The sequence below is a fragment of the Bufo bufo genome, chromosome 6 (genome assembly GCF_905171765.1).
Source record: "Bufo bufo chromosome 6, aBufBuf1.1, whole genome shotgun sequence".
In the NCBI taxonomy this organism is placed as follows: Eukaryota; Metazoa; Chordata; class Amphibia; order Anura; family Bufonidae; genus Bufo; species Bufo bufo.
Window position 1 is genome coordinate 6,021,396 of NC_053394.1, and position 21,150 is coordinate 6,042,545.

A 21,150-nucleotide genomic window follows, 5' to 3' on the forward strand; every position below is an offset into this window, starting at 1 on the left:
GGTGCCCACTGCGAGGGTATTTCCACTGGGGGTCGATGGTCGGAGACCGAGATCCATCTTCACATCAACGCTCTGGAACTTCTAGCGGGCTCGTTTGCCATCAGGAGTTTCACCAAGGGCATAGCTCAAGCATGCATCCGTCTACGCATGGACAATGTGTCGGCGGTCAGGTATGTCAATCACCTAGGCGGCACCCAATCGGCCACCTTAGCCCGGCTGGCGAAGGAGTTCTGGTCCTACTGTCTGTCCAGGGACATCATGATTCAGGCGGAGTACCTTCCGGGTCTTCACAACTACCGAGCGGATCGGAGTTCCCGATGCTTCACGGACGGCAGCGACTGGAGGCTGAATCCGGAGATGTTCTCCACAATCTCGGACATCTGGGGTCCTTGCTCCATAGACCTCTTTGCGTCCCGGCTCAATACTCACCTGCCCAGGTTCTTCAGCTGGCGCCCGGATCCGGAAGCAGAGGCGGTGGATGCGTTTCTCCAGGACTGGTCTTCAGCCCTACATTATGCGTTTCCACCGTTTGCCATGATTCCGAGGATGCTGCTACAGACTCGTCGTCAGGCGGCGGAATTGGTGGTGGTGATTCCCTTCTGGGGGTCTCAAGCCTGGTACCCGATCCTCCTGGAACTCCTAGTGGATGTACCTCTCCTCCTGCCGGCTCGGACGGATCTCCTCCTGGACCCTCTAGGTTCCCCACATCCCCTGCTGGTCGAAGGCTCCCTTCAACTTCTAGCGTGCCGAATCTCAGGACTCCAGGAGAGGTCGAGGGAATTTCGGAGGCAACTAGACGCCTCCTGGACAACGCTTGGGCTCCCGGCACCCGAAAAGCTTACCGGGCAGCTTGGGGATCTTGGGTTAGCTGGTGAGTGGAACGGGACCTGGATCCCATTTCGGCACCTGTGACCCATTTGTTGCAATTCCTTACTTCTCTCTTTGAAGCAGGGAAAGCTTATCGGACCATCAATTTGTTCCGTTCAGCGATTTCTTCTACTCATCAGGGTTTTGAGGGTGTTCCTGCTGGTCAACACCCTTCGGTGTCACGCCTATTACGTGGCTCACGCTTGGCTCGGCCTCCTCGGCCACTTTTCACCACTACGTGGGAGGTTTCCCTGGTCCTTTCTTTCCTCTCTGCGTGGCCTGACAACGCGGCTCTTTCCCTCCGTCAATTGTCGGCCAAATTGCTGACCCTCTTTTGCCTGATTTCCTTTAAGAGGGTATCTGATGTCAGGGCTCTGGATCATGATGCGAGATCCTTTACTCCCGAGGGTGTTACTTTTAACATCACGCGGCGCACCAAGACCAATATTCGGTCTGTGTCCTATCCCTGTTTTCCGTCTTCTCCGGCGCTCTGTCCTGTAGCTTGCTTACGGGAATATGAGTTGCGCACTCGGACTCACCGCTTTGCGGACAACCCACAACTTTTCCTCTCTATTCGTCATCCATTTGGCCCGGTGGCCAGTCCCACTTTGGCGCGTTGGATGAAGTGGGTCATGTCCCTTTCTGGGATTGATACGGCGGTATTTACCGCTCACTCGGCCAGGGGCGCGGCTGCCACTGCCCTGGCTGTTTCGGGGGCTCGATTGGAGGACATTCTGCGTCTGGCTGACTGGTCTAGGGCCACGACGTTCACAGAATTTTATTTCCGTCCGCCCCCTCATGTGTTTTCATCTATTATTGAGCAGCTTTGAACTTGCAATACGAAGCCTCCGTGTCTTGCTGTAAAACTAAATGATTTTCCTATTTCATGACGTAAAGTCATAGTTTTATTAAAGACACGGAGGCGAGTATTGCCCGCCCTGGGTTTCTCCTGCCCGCCCTGTTTATATGACGTTATGGTGATATTATTGACTGTTACATTGTCTTTTATTGTTATTTATGACATTTATTGCCATTATGGTTTATTTATGGTTCTGTTTATCAGCGACCTTTTGATGTACGACCGTTATAGGGTCGAGATTACTCAGTTTTACCCAATTTTTACACTGGCTATATTATTTATTCTGTTTCAGGTTGAAAGCCCCTCGGCAGATGGAATTCCGTGTTGTTCCAAGTTTCCTTAGATGTTAGCCATGTTGGCTTGAGCTCTCCAGTTTGACGGACCAGGATGGTCGTCGGTTTCGGATCCAGTTCCAGTTTCGGTTACGGTTTCAGTTACGGTTTTGCGGTTGGTGTCGTGGATTCAAAGAAAGAGGAAGATATGCAAGAGGACACTGCTTATTATAGGATCTGTCAGGGGGAGGATCCTTTATTGTTATGTTTATGTTAATTTTTCCTTTGCTGCTATTGGTGGAAGTAAAGAAGGAGATAGCAATAGGAGCCTCCGTGTCTTTAATAAAACTATGACTTTACGTCATGAAATAGGAAAATCATTTAGTTACATCCTGTATTATACTCCAGAGCTGCACTCACTATTCTGCTGGTGCAGTCACTGTGTACATACATTACTTATCCTGTACTGATCCTGAGTTTTACAGCAAGACACGGAGGCTCCTATTGCTATCTCCTTCTTTACTGTCACCACACAGCAGCAAAGAAAAAACTTTACATAACATGACGTAACCATGGTAACATCACCCTCCCCTCATAGTCCATATAATAGACGGCTCCTCCTATAGATCCTCCTCTTTCTTTGCTGCTGCCACCAAGATAAGTACTCATTTTGGCAGCTCCTGTGTTTAGATTTTATATCTTATATATACCTTATATATGTGATTATATTACTGTGTATTGGTCACTTGCTGTTATTACACGCTTCTGCCAGCGTTTCTCTTGCTGTTCATTGCTTGGGACTTTGCTCCCTCTGCTCATATCATTTACCGCTTTCATTTTTATTAAGGTTATTAGGCCTGGTTTACCTAGTCCTCCCCCTATGGCCCAGTAGGTGCCGATTATTGCGGTTTATCTTTGTACCCATTATATTTTTCCTTTGCAGGTTCCGTTCCTACCCCATCGGCGCTGCGTTTCCCGCGCTCACCTCAGTCTTTTCCTATGGCCGCGTGATCTCGCGAGATCTCAGCGGCCATATTGGTACTCCTTTGGCCGTCTCCCGCTGTTCTCGCGGGATTTCGGCGGCCATTTTAGTTTTTCTCCGTTTCTTCCCGCCGATTCTCGCGGGATCTCGGCGGCACTTCCTGGTTCTCCGCTTCCGTCCTAGGATCCAGTCGCCTTCTCTGGCGCTCCTGCACATCGGGTGACTAACCCTGTTTTAAGTACCTACTCTGCTTGCCCTGCGTTATAACATATATCCGGCCTATTAAGCCCTCTTTTAGCCCCACCTTAGACTAGTTTAGCCTAATCCCACCATCAGTCAGTTATACAGGGAGACCGTCCTGGTTCCTATCATGCCTCGATCCGAGCCTACCCCTGAGGCCTCTACACCCTCCTCCCCTGATAGGGATGCCCACATTGGAGTTGACACTCAGGCAGTAGCGCTGCAGCGCTCTGTCTCGGCCGCAATCACTGCTGCAATGGACTCCATGTCCTCGGTGCTGTCTCAGACGATAGCACAGGCTCTGGCTGGTCACCCTGTTGCAGGGTCTGTGCAGCCTGCGGCCCCCACAGCTCAGCAACCTCCTATGAATAGTCCTGTGTCACAGGTACAATTGACTGGTGCGCCTCCGGCCACCCTTGAACACGCGCAGAGATCGCGTAAGAGAGCCTTTCCGCGCCAGGCAGAACGGGCGCGGCCTTGGAAATGCGCTAGAGCGCAACAATTGAGCGATTCTGACGCCGAGATTGGGTCAGATGAGGAGGCCTTTGCTGATACTAATGCTGAGTCTGAGGATGAAACGCATGCGGGGCCCAGTTCCCCCCTCTGCCCCACTCCTTCCACTTCTCAAGTGAAGGATTCCTCTGCTAGGGCCACTCCGGCTTCCTCCCTTGTTGACCATTTGGGAGAGCCCATGTTTGACCCTAACGCCCTCCACCATCCCAGATCGGCGGAGTGGCTGCCGACGGACCATGTTGGTAAATACCTGGAACATTGGGTCCGCCGCCCCCTTAGCAAGGAGGCGAGAAATAAGATGAAGGCTGAATGCCCTAGGCCCATTGTGCCTAATAAGGTATGTGACACCCCTGTGGTAGATCCCAAGGTCACACAATTCCTCGCCAAGTCCGGCTGGAATCCCCGTAAGGGGTTAGACTCAGCTCTGCGCAGCTGTCAGGACAAGCTCCTAGATGTCTTTGGTCCTCTGGCCAAATTATTTGAGATGGCTGAAAATGCCAGATCAGATGGGTCTCCTATCGACCCTGAGGAAATGAGAGGTTGGATCCAGCGTGCAATCTGCATCGCTGGCAACGCCAATTCCTCTCTAGCAATTGAGAGAAGGAAGGCAATTTTATTTAAAATTGACCCGAAACTGGCCAACCTGGCCCTTACTGAATCAGGCGCAGACGCTCAGGGTCATCTCTTTGGAGACTCCTTTATAAAGGATTTAAGCCGGTTCGTGGGAGCATTCACTGCCCTAGATGAGGCCCAATCTTCAATTAGGAGAGTATTCCAGGGACGGGTCTCCACCAGGGCCGGCAGTATTAGGGGCCGTCTGTCCGGCCGTTCCAATTTTCAATCCCGCAACGCGGGCAGAGGCTCCTTTCAGCAACGCCCCGCCTTCCAGGAACAGAGGTTTCCATCCCCGTTCTTCCCTGCCAGAGGTGGTCAATGGCGTGGCAGACCCTACAGAGGAAATCAGTCCTCACGACGACATTTCGGTAAGTCCTCCCCCGATGGGGGCTTCTTTGGAGCATTGCATAGGGGGCAGACTCCTGCATTTTTCCCCTGCTTGGGCGGCAATAACATCCGACCCTTGGATTTTATCCACTGTAGAAGGCTTCCACGTGGAACTCGTGGCTGCGCCAGACCAGATTCCAACCCCTCCCACCTCCCTGCTGTCTCGCCCCGACGCCGCGCTGCTAGACCTAGAACTCACTTCCCTCTACCACAAGCGGGCGATCGAGAGGGCACCACCAGGCATGTCAGGTGTCATCAGCTCTATCTTTCTGGTCCAGAAGAAAGGGGGTCAGATGCGCCCTGTTATCAATTTACGGGCTCTGAATGCGATTGTCCGCTATCGCCACTTCAAGATGGAGGGCATCCATCTACTCCGAGATCTCCTCATGCCGGGCGATTGGTTTGTAAAACTAGACCTCAAGGACGCTTACTTAACAGTACCTGTGTCCGCCCCATCCAGGGACTTACTGCGTTTCCTGTGGAGGGGAGAAATCTGGAGGTTCTCTTGCCTCCCTTTCGGCCTTTCCTCAGCGCCATGGTGCTTCACAAAACTTATGCGACCAGTGGTGGCCTGGCTCCGCAGTCGTGGGGTACGCCTCATAATATACCTGGACGACATTCTTGTCATGCACCAGTCAGCCTCGACTCTGTTGATACATCTCCGCTGGACGACGGACCTTCTATCCCGTCTAGGTTTTCTAGTCAACCACGAGAAGTCGTGCTTAGAACCGTCGCAGAGGATGGAGTTTTTGGGGTTTACCGTGGATTCGGTTTCCGAATCCCTCTCGCTTCCCGCAACGAAGCTGCGTTCCATACGCAAGGAACTCAGACATGCCCTGTCTATTCCTCGGCTGTCCCTACGCCATTTGGCCAGGATCATAGGTCTTCTTGCCTCTTCGATCCAAGCAGTGTTTCCGGCCCCATTGCACTACAGGGCCCTGCAGCGCTTGAAGATAGCGCATCTCCGCTCTGGCGCTGCGTTCGCAGACACTCTGATCCTGGACCCGGAATCTCGGGAAGAGATCGCTTGGTGGATCGACAACCTGGAAGCATGGAACGGCAAAGCGATATTCGGTTTACATCCCGATTTCACTGTCGAGTCGGACGCCAGCCTTCACGGTTGGGGTGCCCACTGCAACGGGATCTCCACGGGTGGCCGGTGGTCCACAGAAGAGGCACGACTTCATATCAACGCGTTGGAACTTCTTGCCGGTTCCTTTGCCATTCGGAGTTTCACCAACGGGATGGCTCGGGCGTGCATTCGTTTGAGGATGGACAATGTGTCTGCAGTGCGATACATCAACCGGTTGGGAGGTACGCGCTCGGCTACCTTGGCTCGGTTAGCGAAAGATTTCTGGGCCTTTTGTCTCTCCAGGGATGTCATGGTTCAAGCGGAATTCCTCCCGGGACTCCACAACAGTCGGGCGGATTGGGGCTCTCGCTACCTTACGGACAGCAGCGATTGGATGCTAGCGCCAGAGACATTTTCAGAGTTATCCAGGAATTGGGGTCCTTTTGCGATAGACCTATTTGCCTCACGTCTGAACACCCAGCTTCCACGGTTTTTCAGCTGGCGCCCGGATCCGGCGGCAGAGGCAGTGGACGCGTTCCTGCAACCCTGGTCCGGTCCGCTGATGTATGCATTCCCGCCATTTGCTATGATCCCGAGGATGATGTTACATGTTCGTCGTCATCTGGCCGAATTGGTAGTGGTGGTTCCCTTCTGGGGGACTCAGGCTTGGTTTCCGTCACTACTGGGTCTCCTGATAGATGTGCCGTTTCTTCTCCCGAATCGGATGGATCTCCTCCAGGACCCTCGAGGATTACACCACCCGCTCCTATCGGACGGATCCCTTCGTCTGATAGCCTGCCGGATCTCAGGACGCCTGGAGAAATCGGTAATATTTCAGAGGCAACTAGACGCCTTTTGGACAACGCATGGGCTCCCGGCACCAGAAAATCTTATCGGGCAGCCTGGCGATCTTGGTCTGGTTGGTGCGTGGAACGGGACTTGGATCCCGTTTCGGCCCCTGTGACCCATCTTTTAGATTTTCTTACCTCCCTTTTCGAAGCGGGTAAAGCTTATCGGACAATTAATTTGTTCAGATCCGCTATTTCGTCTACGCATCAGGGTTTTGATGGTGTCCCTGTGGGACAGCACCCTTCCGTATCGCGTTTGCTTTGCGGTTCCCGCATGTCTCGTCCTCCCCGTCCTCGCTTTACCACGACTTGGGACGTGTCTTTGGTTTTGTCCTTTTTATCCAACTGGCCAGGTAACCCGGATCTCACCTTACGGCAGTTGTCGGCCAAGTTAGTGGTTCTTTTTTGCCTGATATCCTGTAAGCGGGTCTCTGATGTTCGGGCGCTTGATCACGACGCCAGATCGTGTACTCCGGAAGGGGTCACCTTCAATATATCCAGACGTACTAAGACCAACATTAGGTCGGTCTCTTACCCATCGTTTCCAGCCTCGCCGGTTCTTTGTCCGGTGGCTTGTTTGAAGGAGTATGAGTCTCGGACGCGTACTTACCGGACGTCTTCGGTTCCTCAGCTTTTCTTGTCCATTCGGCATCCATTTGGTCCTGTGTCCAGCCCTACTTTGGCGCGTTGGATGAAGTGGATTATGTCGTTAGCAGGAATTGATACTTCCATATTTACAGCTCATTCCGCTAGAGGCGCATCAGCTACCGCCTTGGCTGTTTCGGGGGCACGATTGGAGGATATTCTACATCTTGCGGACTGGTCTTCGGCATCGACATTCAGGGAGTATTATTTTAGACCGCCTCCACATTTGTTTTCTGCTGTGATTGCTCAACTTTAAACTTAGCAATAGGAGCCTCCGTGTCTTGCTGTAAAACTAGGTGATTTTCCTAGTCTATGACGGAAAGTCATGGTTTTATTAAAGACACGGAGGCGAGTATTGCCCACCCTGGGATTCCCTCCCTTACAATGTATTTTCTGTGGTTTTCACTCTGATTGGCATGCTGTGTCTGCATAGTCGGCTTAAGATGTTTATGATGGCAGGATCGCGTATGACTGGCGATGTATTCTTCTGCCCATTGCTTAACTTGTTTATCACTTTCAGGAGGAAGTTGATTCGCTACGGGCTTCAATTACTCTGCTCCAGTTATAGCCATGTTGGCTTTCAAGGAAGAAGGGTTCCAGTGATCTCAGCTGATGATGTTCGTTCGGATGTTCCGGTGGTTCCATGATGGTCGTTTTCCCGATTCAAGGTTCCGGTTTCGTGTTCGGTGGTTCCGGTCATGGTGTCAGGCTCGTAAAGAAAGAGGAGGATCTATAGGAGGAGCCGTCTGTTATATGGACTGTGAGGGGAGGGTGATGTTACCATGGTTACGTCATGTTATGTAAAGTTTTTTCTTTGCTGCTGTGTGGTGACAGTAAAGAAGGAGATAGCAATAGGAGCCTCCGTGTCTTTAATAAAACCATGACTTTCCGTCATAGACTAGGAAAATCACCTAGTTACATCCTGTATTATACTCCAGAGCTGCATTCACTATTCTGCTGGTGCAGTCACTGTGTACATACATTACTTATCCTGTACTGATACTGAGTTACATCCTGTATTATACTCCAGAGCTGCACTCACTATTCTGCTGGTGCAGTCACTGTGTACAAACATTACTTATCCTGTACTGATCCTGAGTTACATCCTGTATTATACTCCAGAGCTGCATTCACTATTCTGCTGGTGCAGTCACTGTGTACATACATTACTTATCCTGTACTGATCCTGAGTTACATCCTGTATTATACTCCAGAGCTGCACTCACTATTCTGCTGGTGCAGTCACTGTGTACATACATTACTTATCCTGTACTGATCCTGAGTTACATCCTGTATTATACTGCAGAGCTGCACTCACTATTCTGCTGGTGCAGTCACTGTGTACAAACATTACTTATCCTGTACTGATCCTGAGTTACATCCTGTATTATACCCCAGAGCTGCACTCACTATTCTGCTGGTGCAGTCACTGTGTACATACATTACTTATCCTGTACTGATCCTGAGTTGCATCCTGTATTATTCTCCAGAGCTGCACTCACTATTCTGCTGGTGCAGTCACTGTGTACATACATTACTTATCCTGTACTGATCCTGAGTTACATCCTGTATTATACTGCAGAGCTGCACTCACTATTCTGCTGGTGCAGTCACTGTGTACATACATTACTTATCCTGTACTGATCCTGAGTTACATCCTGTATTATACCCCAGAGCTGCACTCACTATTCTGCTGGTGCAGTCACTGTGTACATACATTACTTATCCTGTACTGATCCTGAGTTGCATCCTGTATTATTCTCCAGAGCTGCACTCACTATTCTGCTGGTGCAGTCACTGTGTACATACATTACTTATCCTGTACTGATCCTGAGTTACATCCTGTATTATACTCCAGAGCTGCACTCACTATTCTGCTGGTGCAGTCACTGTGTACATACATTACTTATCCTGTACTGATCCTGAGTTGCATCCTGTATTATTCTCCAGAGCTGCACTCACTATTCTGCTGGTGCAGTCACTGTGTACATACATTACTTATCCTGTACTGATCCTGAGTTACATCCTGTATTATACTCCAGAGCTGCACTCACTATTCTGCTGGTGCAGTCACTGTGTACATACATTACTTATCCTGTACTGATCCTGAGTTACATCCTGTATTATACTCCAGAGCTGCACTCACTATTCTGCTGGTGCAGTCACTGTGTACATACATTACTTATCCTGTACTGATCCTGAGTTACATCCTGTATTATACTCCAGAGCTGCACTCACTATTCTGCTGGTGCAGTCACTGTGTACATACATTACTTATCCTGTACTGATCCTGAGTTACATCCTGTATTATACCCCAGAGCTGCACTCACTATTCTGCTGGTGCAGTCACTGTGTACATACATTACTTATCCTGTACTGATCCTGAGTTACATCCTGTATTATACTCCAGAGCTGCACTCACTATTCTGCTGGTGCAGTCACTGTGTACAGACATTACTGATCCTGAGTCCCTAAACAAGGAGTCTGTCAATGTTTTATATGAATATGATGAGAGGTGGAGGTAATCTGATGAGTGTAGTTGTCTGCAGTCCTGAAGATGCTCATCAATCATCTGGAGGCTGCATTTTCTGTTGCCATTTTGCGTTATATTCTGCCGCCATGTTGTGTCATTTTCTGCCGCCATGTTGTGTCATTTTCTGCCGCCATGTTGTGTCATATTCTGCCGCCATGTTGTGTTATTTTCTGGCGGTATCTCGCGCTTCCCTCTGGATGATCCGGGCTCTGACGCTCAGTCGTCTGTGGAGCTCAGGAGAGAGGTGACGAATCCGCGGTGCGGTTCTTATCGGAGCAGGTCCCAGCGGGTGTCGCTTCCTAACGGATGTGGGAATAAATAAAGCAATATTAGTCTCAGACCCCGGGGGTCGGCGCGCTGCTCGCTCAGAGCACCAGAAACCTGCAGAGGCGATGAGAGGCGCCCGGCGCCGCTGACTGCTGCTTCTTATTGCAATTTTACCTGAAATGTCAGGAAGGAGCGGTTTATCTGGGGATCCGCCACTCGCCATCAAATGCGGTAAATACCAGAGTCACATATATAGCGCTGACCCAGATAAGTCACTCTCAATTATGTGACGGCGCGGAGAAGGCGCGGAGAGCGCAGGTCGTGTCACCTCTGCAGCTCGCTGCTAATGAAAAGAGTCCAGACCCCTCCCCCGCACACGGCGGCTCCCAGCTCCGCCACTGGTGTCCGAATGTCAGGAGTCCTGAGTGGTGAATCTACCTACCAGCTGTGGTGGCACAGGAGCGGGTACTTACCTCTGCACAGTGACACTCCTTGTATGAGCTGAAACTGGGTCCATACTGTATCGGCACCCATCTTTCCCAGATACAGATTCACCTTAGCTGACTGTATACATACTGCTGTGTGCATACCCCTCCCCCGCACTGCAACTCCTTCCCCCACACTGTGCTCCCTCCCATGCACTGCGCTGCCTCCTCTGCACCTTCTCCCCCACACTGCACCTCCTTCCCCACACTCCCTCCCCCACACTGTGCTCCCTCCCATGCACTGCACTGCCTCCTCTGCACTGCACTTCTTTCCCAGCACTGCGCCCCCTCCCCCGCACTACACCCCCTCCCCTGCACCTTCTCCTCCACACTGCACCTCCTTCCCCGCACTGCGCCCCCTCCCCCGCACTGCGCCACCTTCGCCGCACTGCACTCCACCTCCTCCTCCACACTGCACATCCTTCCCCGTACTGCGCCCCCTCCCCGCACTCCCTCCCTTGCACTACAGTCCCTCCTCCACACTGCACCTCCTTTCCTGCACTGCGCCCCCTCCCCGCACTGCGCTCCCTCCCCCGCACTGCGCCCCCTTCGCCGCACTGCACCCCCTCCCCCGCACTGCACCCCCTCCCCGCACTCCCTCCCTTGCACTACAGTCCTTCCCCCGCATTGCGCCCCCTCCCCCGCACTGCGCCACCTTCTCCGCACTGCACTCCCTCCCCCGCACTACAGTCCATCCCCCGCACTGCACCTCCTTCCCCGCACTGCGCCCCCTTCGCCGCACTGCACTCCCTCCCCTGCATTGCACCTCCTCCCCTCCCCTGCGCCCCCTCCCTCTGGTCTGTTAGGCCAGGGCTATATGGCGACATGTGTCACGTGACTTTTTGTTGTAGAAAAGTCACGCGGCATTTACTGTAAAGACAGTGAACAGTGCCGCACTGCCATGTGCAGTGACTGCGACACAACAGTTGCCAAAAATCCTTTCAAGTCGGATTTCTGTGACTGTGGCGTCGCAGTGCGGCGCTCCTGACTGTCATTACTGTAAATGCCGTGACACATGTGGCGGTGTAGCCCTTTTTGTCGCGCACCTTATTGCGGCCTCTGATTTCAGCACTTGCAGCAGTCGGTGCTTGATTTCTCATTGACAACTATTTTCCCAGGAGAGCAGAAAGTTGTCAGACTCGTCGCACTTATCTTACCAAATCTGCAGGTGAAATCCTCGCTGAATCCCCCGGCGGGCGGTGCAGATCTTCAGCCCAGATTCCATGCTTTACGTTACAGCGCATGCGGCCACAGACACGGCGCAGATTTTTCTGCGAGATTTCAACAGATTTTTTACACTCAGTTTATGCCTCATGTCGTCTCGTAACGGAGCTTGTGGTGCGGAAACCCACGGACGGCGGCGGCACAGATACTGCGGGCACTATATGGTGGTATTATATGGGTGCTCTATGGTCGTAATTATACCGTATGGACACTATATGGTGGTATTATATGGGTGCTCTATGGTTGTAATTATACCGTATGGACACTATGTGGTGGTATTATATGGGTGCTCTATGGTCGTAATTATACCGTATGGACACTATGTGGTGGTATTATATGGGTGCTCTATGGTCGTAATTATACCGTATGGACACTATATGGTGGTATTATATGGGTGCTCTATGGTCGTAATTATACCGTATGGACACTATATGGTGGTATTATATGGGTGGTCTATGGTCGTAATTATACCGTATGGACACTATATGGTGGTATTATATGGGTGCTCTATGGTCGTAATTATACCGTATGGACACTATGTGGTGGTATTATATGGGTGCTCTATGGTCGTAATTATACCGTATGGACACTATATGGTGGTATTATATGGGTGCTCTATGGTCGTAATTATACCGTATGGACACTATATGGTGGTATTATATGGGTGCTCTATGGTAGTAATTATACCGTATGGACACTATGTGGTGGTATTATATGGGTGCTCTATGGTAGTAATTATACCGTATGGACACTATATGGTGGTATTATATGGGTGCTCTATGGTCGTAATTATACCGTACGGACACTATATGGTGGTATTATATGGGTGCTCTATGGTCGTAATTATACCGTATGGACACTATGTGGTGGTATTATATGGGTGCTCTATGGTCGTAATTATACCGTATGGACACTATATGGTGGTATTATATGGGTGCTCTATGGTCGTAATTATACCGTATGGACACTATATGGTGGTATTATATGGGTGCTCTATGGTCGTAATTATACCGTATGGACACTATATGGTGGTATTATATGGGTGCTCTATGGTTGTAATTATACCGTACGGACACTATGTGGTGGTATTATATGGGTGGTCTATGGTCGTAATTATACCGTATGGACACTATATGGTGGTATTATATGGGTGCTCTATGGTCGTAATTATACCGTATGGACACTATGTGGTGGTATTATATGGGTGCTCTATGGTCGTAATTATACCGTATGGACACTATATGGTGGTATTATATGGGTGCTCTATGGTTGTAATTATACCGTACGGACACTATGTGGTGGTATTATATGGGTGGTCTATGGTCGTAATTATACCGTATGGACACTATATGGTGGTATTATATGGGTGCTCTATGGTTGTAATTATACCGTATGGACACTATGTGGTGGTATTATATGGGTGCTCTATGGTCGTAATTATACCGTATGGACACTATATGGTGGTATTATATGGGTGCTCTATGGTCGTAATTATACCGTATGGACACTATGTGGTGGTATTATATGGGTGCTCTATGGTCGTAATTATACCGTATGGACACTATATGGTGGTATTATATGGGTGCTCTATGGTCGTAATTATACCGTATGGACACTATATGGTGGTATTATATGGGTGCTCTATGGTCGTAATTATACCGTATGGACACTATGTGGTGGTATTATATGGGTGCTCTATGGTCGTAATTATACCGTATGGACACTATATGGTGGTATTATATGGGTGCTCTATGGTCGTAATTATACCGTATGGACACTATATGGTGGTATTATATGGGTGCTCTATGGTCGTAATTATACCGTATGGACACTATATGGTGGTATTATATGGGTGCTCTATGGTTGTAATTATACCGTACGGACACTATGTGGTGGTATTATATGGGTGGTCTATGGTCGTAATTATACCGTATGGACACTATATGGTGGTATTATATGGGTGCTCTATGGTCGTAATTATACCGTATGGACACTATGTGGTGGTATTATATGGGTGCTCTATGGTCGTAATTATACCGTATGGACACTATATGGTGGTATTATATGGGTGCTCTATGGTTGTAATTATACCGTACGGACACTATGTGGTGGTATTATATGGGTGGTCTATGGTCGTAATTATACCGTATGGACACTATATGGTGGTATTATATGGGTGCTCTATGGTCGTAATTATACCGTATGGACACTATGTGGTGGTATTATATGGGTGCTCTATGGTCGTAATTATACCGTATGGACACTATATGGTGGTATTATATGGGTGCTCTATGGTCGTAATTATACCGTATGGACACTATATGGTGGTATTATATGGGTGCTCTATGGTCGTAATTATACCGTATGGACACTATATGGTGGTATTATATGGGTGCTCTATGGTAGTAATTATACCGTATGGACACTATATGGTGGTATTATATGGGTGCTCTATGGTTGTAATTATACCGTATGGACACTATATGGTGGTATTATATGGGTGCTCTATGGTCGTAATTATACCGTATGGACACTATGTGGTGGTATTATATGGGTGCTCTATGGTGGTAATTATACCGTATGGACACTATATGGTGGTATTATATGGGTGCTCTATGGTAGTAATTATACAGTATGGACACTATATGGTGGTATTATATGGGTGCTCTATGGTTGTAATTATACCGTATGGACACTATGTGGTGGTATTATATGGGTGCTCTATGGTCGTAATTATACCGTATGGACACTATATGGTGGTATTATATGGGTGCTCTATGGTAGTAATTATACCGTATGGACACTATATGGTGGTATTATATGGGTGCTCTATGGTCGTAATTATACCGTATGGACACTATATGGTGGTATTATATGGGTGCTCTATGGTAGTAATTATACCGTATGGACACTATATGGTGGTATTATATGGGTGCTCTATGGTAGTAATTATACCGTATGGACACTATATGGTGGTATTATATGGGTGCTCTATGGTTGTAATTATACCGTATGGACACTATATGGTGGTATTATATGGGTGCTCTATGGTCGTAATTATACCGTATGGACACTATATGGTGGTATTATATGGGTGCTCTATGGTCGTAATTATACCGTATGGACACTATATGGTGGTATTATATGGGTGCTCTATGGTCGTAATTATACCGTATGGACACTATGTGGTGGTATTATATGGGTGCTCTATGGTCGTAATTATACCGTATGGACACTATATGGTGGTATTATATGGGTGCTCTATGGTCGTAATTATACCGTATGGACACTATGTGGTGGTATTATATGGGTGCTCTATGGTCGTAATTATACCGTATGGACACTATATGGTGGTATTATATGGGTGCTCTATGGTCGTAATTATACCGTATGGACACTATATGGTGGTATTATATGGGTGCTCTATGGTCGTAATTATACCGTATGGACACTATATGGTGGTATTATATGGGTGCTCTATGGTAGTAATTATACCGTATGGACACTATATGGTGGTATTATATGGGTGCTCTATAGTCGTAATTATACCGTATGGACACTATATGGTGGTATTATATGGGTGCTCTATGGTCGTAATTATACCGTATGGACACTATATGGTGGTATTATATGGGTGCTCTATGGTCGTAATTATACCGTATGGACACTATATGGTGGTATTATATGGGTGCTCTATGGTCGTAATTATACTGTATGGACACTATGTGGTGGTATTATATGGGTGCTCTATGGTCGTAATTATACCGTATGGACACTATATGGTGGTATTATATGGGTGCTCTATGGTCGTAATTATACCGTATGGATACTATATGGTGGTATTATATGGGTGGTCTATGGTCGTAATTATACTGTATGGACACTATATGGTGGTATTATATGGGTGGTCTATGGTTGTAATTATACCGTATGGACACTATATGGTGGTATTATATGGGTGCTATATGGTCGTAATTATACCGTATGGACACTATATGGTGGTATTATATATGGGTGGTCTATGGTCGTAATTATACCGTATGGACACTATATGGTGGTATTATATGGGTGCTATATGGTCGTAAATATACCGTATGGACACTATATGGTGGTATTATATGGGTGGTCTATGGTCGTAATTATACCGTATGGACACTATATGGTGGTATTATATGGGTGCTATATGGTCGTAATTATACCGTATGGACACTATATGGTGGTATTATATATGGGTGGTCTATGGTCGTAATTATACCGTATGGACACTATATGGTGGTATTATATGGGTGCTCTATGGTTGTAATTATACCGTATGGACACTATATGGTGGTATTATATGGGTGCTCTATGGTCGTAATTATACCGTACGGACACTATATGGTGGTATTATATGGGTGGTCTATGGTCGTAATTATACCGTATGGACACTATATGGTGGTATTATATGGGTGCTCTATGGTCGTAATTATACCGTATGGACACTATATGGTGGTATTATATGGGTGCTCTATGGTCGTAATTATACCGTATGGACACTATATGGTGGTATTATATGGGTGCTCTATGGTCGTAATTATACCGTATGGACACTATGTGGTGGTATTATATGGGTGCTCTATGGTCGTAATTATACCGTATGGACACTATGTGGTGGTATTATATGGGTGCTCTATGGTCGTAATTATACCGTATGGACACGATATGGTGGTATTATATGGGTGCTCTATGGTCGTAATTATACCGTATGGACACTATATGGTGGTATTATATGGGTGCTCTATGGTCATAATTATACCGTATGGACACTATATGATGGTATTATATATGGGTGGTCTATGGTCGTAATTATACCGTATGGACACTATATGGTGGCATTATATGGGTGCTATATGGTCGTAATTATACCGTATGGACACTATATGGTGGTATTATATGGGTGCTATATGGTCGTAATTATACCGTATGGACACTATATGGTGGTATTATATATGGGTGGTCTATGGTCGTAATTATACCGTATGGACACTATATGGTGGTATTATATGGGTGCTATATGATCGTAATTATACCGTATGGACACTATATGGTGGTATTATATGGGTGCTCTATGGTCGTAATTATACCGTATGGACACTATATGGTGGTATTATATGGGTGCTATATGGTCGTAATTATACCGTACGGACACTATATGGTGGTATTATATGGGTGCTCTATGGTTGTAATTATACCGTATGGACACTATATGGTGGTATTATATGGGTGCTATATGGTCGTAATTATACCGTACGGACACTATATGGTGGTATTATATGGGTGGTCTATGGTCGTAATTATACCGTATGGACACTATATGGTGGTATTATATGGGTGCTCTATGGTCGTAATTATACTGTATGGACACTATATGGTGGTATTATATGGGTGCTCTATGGTCGTAATTATACCGTATGGACACTATGTGGTGGTATTATATGGGTTCTCTATGGTCGTAATTATACCGTATGGACACTATGTGGTGGTATTATATGGGTGCTCTATGGTCGTAATTATACCGTATGGACACTATATGGTGGTATTATATGGGTGCTACATGGTTCTATGGACACCACAGTATGGGGGAGACTTTATTATTCCCTCTACACCAGTTAAAATAATATACAGGACGGGGTCAAATATCCAGAGAGGAACCAGACACGTTCTGAATCAATACTGTAATAATAATACCGTAAATCTACACATGCATATGACTGTACTATAGGGGCACCATTTGGCTGTATTATAAAGGTAGTATATGGTTGTATTATATGAGCAGTGTGGTACCTCATAATGATGACGGAGTCCATACATAGTGCTGCCATAGACCCTGGACGCACTGGCGGGACTATAGGGGTTGTGACCGGGAGGTCAGGTGACTGCAGCGCGGGCCCGGAGTAGAGAAGAGAGGGGCCACAGGAGAGGGGCCACAGGAGAGGTAAGTTACTTTATTATTGTATAGTCTGATCTGAGGTCTAATGGGGGTCTGACTGGGGTTCTTAAGTGGTCAAATGGATGGGTCTGGAGGTCTGATTGAGGGTTCTGGAGAGGTCTGACTGGGGGTCTGGAGGTCTGATTGAGGGTCTGGAGATCTAATGGGGGTCAGATATGGGAGTCTGGAGGTCTAATGGGGGTCTAGAGGTCTGATATGGGGGTCTGGAGGTCTAATTGGGGTCTTATATGGGGGTCTGGAGGTCTAATGGGATCTGATCTGAGGTCTAAAACAGGGGTCTTATATGGGGTTTGACATAGAGGTCTAAAGGGGGTTTGGTCTGAGATTGGGGGATCTCATTTAGGGTTCTGGTCTGATCTGATATTACTAGCGCACAATATAAAGGGGTGTTTTTGTACTGACGCACTGTGTGGTACCAGTATTTTCAGAGGAACTGTTTCTGCAGGAAAGTATTGGGGGGCCCAGCGGACACAGTATTGGGGGGGGGGGGGGGGTGGCAGGATGGGTGTTGAGAAGTTAAGGAGGAGGATGGAAAAGTAGGAAAGTAAGGTGTCTATTTGTTAAACTCTGCAGGGACGAGGCGCGGCTGAAGACGTCTCTATGGCGGTCTGGTCTGAAGGAGAAGAAGAGGAAAGAGAAAGTCTACATCAGAGAAGAGAAGTCACTGGATGGAAGAGGCAGATCCAGTTGCAAGAAAAAGTATGTGAACCCTTTGGAATGATATGGATTTCTGCACAAATTGGTCATAAAATGTGATCTGATCTTCATCTAAGTCACAACAATAGACAATCACAGTCGGCTTAAACTAATAACACACAAAGAGTTAAATGTTACCATGTTTTTATTGAGCACACCATGTAAACATTCACAGTGCAGGTGGAGAAAGTATGTGAACCCTTGGATGTAATAACTGGTTGAACCTCCTTTGGCAGCAATAACTTCAGCCAAACGTTCCCTGTAGTTGCAGATCAGACGTGCACAACGGTCAGGAGTAATTCTTCACCATTCCTCTTTACAGAACTGTTTCAGTTCAGCAATATTCTTGGGATGTCTGGTGTGAATCGCTTTCTTGAGGTCCTGCCACAGCATCTCCATCGGGTTGAGGTCAGGACTCTGACTGGGCCACTCCAGAAGGCGGATTTTCTTCTGTTTAAGCCATTCTGTTGTTGATTTACTTCTATGCTTTGGGTCGTTGTCCTGTTGCAACACCCATCTTCTATTGAGCTTCAGCTGGTGGACAGATGGCCTTAATTTCTCCTGCAAAATGTCTTGATAAACTTGGGAATTCATTTTTCCTTCGATGATAGCAATCCGTCCAGGCCCTGACGCAGTAAAGCAGCCCCAAACCATGATGCCCCCACCACCATACTTCACAGTTGGGATGAGGTTTTGATGTTGGTGTGCTGTGCCTCTTTTTCTCCACACATAGTGTTGTGTGTTTCTTCCAAACAACTCCACTTTGGTTTCATCTGTCCACAGAATATTTTGCCAGTACTGCTGTCGAACATCCAGGTGCTCTTGTGCAAACTGTAAACGTGCAGCAATGTTTTTGGACAGCAGTGGCTTCTTCTGTGGTGTCCTCCCATGAAACCCATTCTTGTTTAGTGTTTTACATATCGTAGATTCGCTAACAGGGATGTTAGCATATGCCAGGGACTTCTGTAAGTCTTTAGCTGACACTCTAGGATTCTTCTTCACCTCATTGAGCAGTCTGCGCTGTGCTCTTGCAGTCATCTTTACAGGACGGCCGCTCCTAGGGAGAGTAGCAGCAGTGCTGAACTTTCTCCATTTATAGACACTTTGTCTTACCGTGGACTGATGAACAGCAAGGCTTTTGGAGATACTTTTATAACCCTTTCCAGCTTTATGCAAGTCAACAATTCTTAATCGTAGGTCTTCTGAGAGCTCTTTTGTGCGAGGCATCATTCCCATCAGGCAATGCTTCTTGTGAAAAGCAAACCCAGAACTGGTGTGTGTTTTTTATAGGGCAGGGCAGCTGTAACCAACGTCTCCAATCTCATCTCATTGATTGGACTCCAGTTGGCTGACACCTCACTCCAATTAGCTCTTGGAGATGTCATTAGTCTAGGGGTTCACATACTTTTTCCACCCTCACTGTGAATGTTTACATGGTGTGTTCAATAAAAACATGGCAACATTTAACTCTTTGTGTGTTATTAGTTTAAGCCGACGGTGATTGTCTATTGTTGTGACTTAGATGAAGATCAGATCACATTTTATGACCAATTTGTGCAGAAGGGTTCACATACTTTTTCTTGCAACTGTATGTGGGGCTGTATTACCCTGTATGTTCTGTAGCGCTGTATGGAAATTTTTCCAAGTATGTCTTTAAAGGGGTTGTCCGCTTTTTCGTCCGTACGAGCGCTGCCTTCTCCGCTCTGTTTACCGGCTCATCACTGCAAATACTACGGCGAGCGGGTGAACAGAGCAGAGAAAGCGGCTCTAATGTGAGCGCTTCCCTCTCTTCAAACATCTGATCGTCGGGGGTGCCGGAGGACCCCGCTGATCTGATACTGATGACCTATCCTGAGGAATAAAAAGAGGACGACCCCTTTAACAGTAGGACTGGAGGGGGGGGCATTTCAATATTTGCCTCGGGCAGCAGAAAAGCTGGGTGCACCAGCGCTGAGTGAAGAGGGGCCCAAGCTGAACTCTTGCACCGGGGCCCATGAGCCTTTAGCTGCGCCCCTGTCTGGACCCTTGTGTTGCTGCTCCTTGATTTGATCAGTACCTGGAGGATGGGGGTTGTCTTGTGATTAATAAGCCCCAGAAATCGGCGGCGCCGCTGGTTTGTATGAGCCGCTGGTGCCTCGGTAAGCCCAGGAGACGCTTCTCTCTGGCGCAGACTTCACAGGGTTAATGCAAATGCGGTTTTGTGAAGTGTTTTTCCAGGCGGCCGCCGACTTAAACAGTTCATTGGGCTTTTTGGTTTTCATGTGAACTTCACAGGAGATTCCAGACTCTCAGGCGGCTCAATGTTTCTCAATGAGGAGCTCAACCTTGAAGAGAGATTTCTACAAACACAAGGAAGAAGAGAGCGCAGCCCCTGCGACAGGCCGGAGGGGAGCCGGGGGTCCAACCAGCTCATGCTGACCCCCCATACAGGAGTCAAAAACTACCTGCATGGGAGGGGGGTACAGTAGGGCCTCCCATACTTGGCTTTCTGGTATTAGGGTGTCCTCTGCCCCCATCACTGGTATCAGGGTGTTCTCTGCCCCCCTCGCTGGTATCAGGATGTCCTCTGCCCCCTCTCTGGTATCAGGGTGTCCTCTGCCCCCTCTCTGGTATCAGGGTGTTCTCTGCCCCCCTCGCTGGTATCAGGATGTCCTCT

General features: G+C 47.8%; 1 long non-coding RNA gene across 1 annotated transcript; it reads left to right on the plus strand.

Annotated features, from left to right (window-relative positions):
• Positions 1–1,721: 1,721 nt before the first annotated feature.
• LOC121004983 lies at positions 1,722–18,194 on the plus strand. The gene is made up of 3 exons (XR_005779849.1): positions 1,722–1,827; positions 5,482–5,489; positions 18,183–18,194. It is a non-coding gene; the product is annotated as an uncharacterized LOC121004983 (long non-coding RNA).
• Positions 18,195–21,150: the final 2,956 nt, after the last annotated feature.